Below are 3474 nucleotides of genomic sequence, written 5' to 3'. Positions count from 1 at the left end.
CGGAAACAAAGCTCCCCACAGGAGTTTCCGCACCGGAAGTAGCATATGCTAACGTGCACATAGTCTATAGTACCACAAAACATTACAGATTTTTCAACAATTTTTTTTTTTCTTCTTGACGACAGAACTACAGAAGCGAGCGGTCTCTGTATCGCAAAGTAAAGATATGGCCAAATGTAATTTTGGCATGTGTGGATAATTTCCCCCTTCATAACAATTCTAAGAGGTTACTTTTTTTACAGCTCTAGCATGTTACTGAAGTTAGGAGTGTGGGTGCTTTCACTGACAGGTGTGGCAAACAGCTATAGCCAATAGCTGTTTGAACTAGACCTGCCAAGCTTGTTTGTGCTGTTTGCTTTGATGTAAAGTACAGGGTAAGATATCAGGCTTTTCTTTAGGTGATATAGTCAGTGGTGGTCTTAGCCTATTTGGTGCCCTGGGCGAACACCCCTCTGGCAGGGGGAGTGTTTAATTTTGCACTCCAGATCACCCATCCCCCAACCCGAGGATCACCACAACATAACCTAATGGACCTACACCTTTGTAACGGTCTTTTGCATTTGATGTTTGTTGCATTTGATGTTTGTTGCATTTAATATTTGTTAAGCTGTATGTCTGGATTTTGTTCCTTTGCGCCCTCTGGTGGTGAACTGTGTAGGGTACAGCTTTGCTGTTTGGGTCTCCACCCAGCCACTTTTCTTTTGCTAGCGCACATGGTGTCCGCATGCTGCAACTCACAGTTAGCTCCACACATGGAGAAAATATCGTTTAAAGAGTGGAAATAATTGACAAAGAAGATGGAAGATAAGGCAATAAGGCCATAAAGGACTATTTAGCACCTCCTGGATGTCAGCTCACGAGGTTTGTGTATTTTAAATGGTTTATTTTCTGTAATTAAGGATTTTTTGATTGATTGACACTACGTACAAGAGCGCATTTTGATGTGATGTTTTTGTTTTATTGTTTTGTCTGTGAGCAGTTCTCACGGGTTGCCAAGACCAGAATAAACCCTGTTTTATAACTACATCGTGCGTACGTCAATCCTTGAGGGTGCTACAGTGAGAACTCCGCTCTGCACGGGTAGATGAAGGACGCAGCCCCGCAGGAAAGTCAGGTGCCCCGAAAATAAGAGTTGCCTCAGTTAAAGGACTGAATATAATTAACCACAAGAAAGAGAAATAAAAAGGAAAAGGAATGTAAAAATAATTAAGATAAGTTTCCTTTTATAAATGAACAAAGGACTGGAATATTTCATCTTTTTTCTTTCTTTCTCATTGTTTACATTTCTGCTGTTCAAGTGACTGATATTCATACAGTGTTAAGTTAATGTTGTGATGAGTAACCTGTGTATTGTGCATATGGTGGGCTTCAGCAGTTGCTGTATGAAACAGTATTACTGGCTTGGACAAGATATGTAATGTGACTTAAGTATACACGTTAAGTGATGTTTAAGGAGTAATAGTAATTACTGTGCCTTAAAGTTGTAACAGTAAATGTAGATTAATATTCATTTGCTCCTCAACTACCAAATCAAATTTAAGCTGCTGCACCTTTACATTAAGGCTAAGTAAGATATACAAAAAAACCCAAACCCCTCCAACAATGGCAGAGTTTGAGGCTAATCCAGAAGTCAGTGAAAAGGGTGATGTGGAACAACTCTCTGCAGATGAGCAACTACAAGCAGTTGAAGGCACAGCTGATGATGTTTCTACTACCTCACAAAGAGCACGACAGAGCCAACGAGTCCGTACATTGACGGAAAAGGGCAAAGAACTGTACGGTGAGCACATAAAGAAGGCTGCACATCGTTTCAGTGTGCGCTATGAGAAGTGGAAGGTTGTCATTAAGGATGCCAAAGGAGCTATAGATGGTCAATGCTCAAAGGATCTGCTACAAGAACATGTTTCCAAGGTTTTGAGTGCTTCTAAGGATGTGAATGCAGCCTATGATGACTTGAGACGTATTGAATCTCCAGATAGTGACACAAGACGAAGGATGGATACGTGTGAAGCCATAACAAAGACAATTATCGAATCTGTAGGAAAGTGTCCAAGCCCAAGTAGTGCGGAGGTTAAAAGAGATGAAGAACTTTGGAAGGACGCTGAGTCTTCATCTAAATCCGTAGCCTCAGATGTGAAAAGTCAAAGGGATGAAAAATGGAAGGAGACTGAGGTATACCTAAGTTAGAAGCCTCAGACAGGATGAGTGTTAAGTCACACCACACTAAGCTCTCTTCTCATTCGAGGGTTTCCTCTAGACACTCCAGCCGGCTCTCGGCTAAAAGACAAGATGCAGCTGCTGAAGTTGCAGCAAATGAGGCTGCTCTCCAAGTTCTGCTTGAACAAGAAATCCATATGAAGGAAGTTGAAAGGCAAGAAGCAGAAATAGCACAAAGACAAAAGGCTCTAGACGCTAAGCGCAGAGAAATAGAGCGACTTGAGACTGTAAAAAAGCTGAATGCAGCAAAGGCTCGACAGCAGGTGTATGAACAAAGTGAATGTTCAGATGAAGAAATATACAACCTACTTCACCACAGATCTGATAAGAAAAATGAAGTCAAGTCTGAAAACAATGACCAGCATATGAAACGGTGTTCCTCGCCACGAAATGTGACACCGCACCGAGAGGTGAACACAGAAGATCTGGTCAAAGCATTTGCAGTGTCTCTTAATGCAAGTCGTCTTCCGGTACCAGAGCCAACAATATTCAGTGGCGACCCTATCAGATATAATGATTGGAAAATTTCCTTTCAGACTCTGATTGACAGGAAAAATATACCAACTGAAGAGAAGACTTATTATCTGAGGAAATATGTAAGTGGACCTGCAAGGAAGGCAATAGAAGGCTACTTCCCGCTTGGCACAGAGTCTGCATACTATGCAGCATGGACAGTTCTCGAAGAGAGGTATGGCAATCCCTTCCTTGTAGCAAAGGCCTTCAGAGACAAACTTGACGCATGGCCTAAGATAAGCTCTAAAGGCAGTATGGAACTTCAAGCATTTGCTGGCTTCCTTTGCTGCTGTAAGACAGCCATGTCGCAAATGAAGGGGCTTGAAGTGCTCAATGACTGCAATGAAAACCAAAAAATGCTCGCAAAACTTCCAGATTGGCTTACTTCAAGGTGGAACAGAAAGGTTACAGAAGTGCAAGAAGAGACTCACACCTTTCCATGCTTCAGCCAGTTTGTAGATTTCATCTCACGGGAAGCCAAAATTGCCTGTAATCCCATAACATCTCTCTTTGCTCTGAAGCCAAGTGAAACTGAAGGGGCAAAAACAACAAGGAACAGAGGCAATGGAGCAAAGGTGCTAGCAACTAACTCAAATGAAAGGACTGTTAGTGCTAGTTGTGTGTACTGTGAAAGGTCGGGTCACAGCCTACTTAAGTTTGTTCAAGACAAGAAGTTATGTTTTGGCTGTCTGAACTCTGGTCATCGCTCCAAGGATTGTGAAGGGAGAGAAACCTGTGACACAT

At 42.1% G+C, this 3474-nt stretch overlaps 1 pseudogene; it reads left to right on the top strand.

The window, feature by feature from the left end:
- The first annotated feature begins 1602 nt into the window (after positions 1–1602).
- LOC146608626 (uncharacterized) lies at positions 1603–2731 on the top strand (annotated as a pseudogene).
- The last annotated feature ends 743 nt before the right edge of the window (positions 2732–3474 follow it).

This window comes from Diplotaxodon limnothrissa, linkage group LG23 (assembly GCF_057381915.1).
Source record: "Diplotaxodon limnothrissa isolate DT_005_m linkage group LG23, D_limnothrissa_male_GT1.1, whole genome shotgun sequence".
Classification (NCBI taxonomy): Eukaryota; Metazoa; Chordata; class Actinopteri; order Cichliformes; family Cichlidae; genus Diplotaxodon; species Diplotaxodon limnothrissa.
This window is presented reverse-complemented; position numbering and strand designations above follow the sequence as displayed.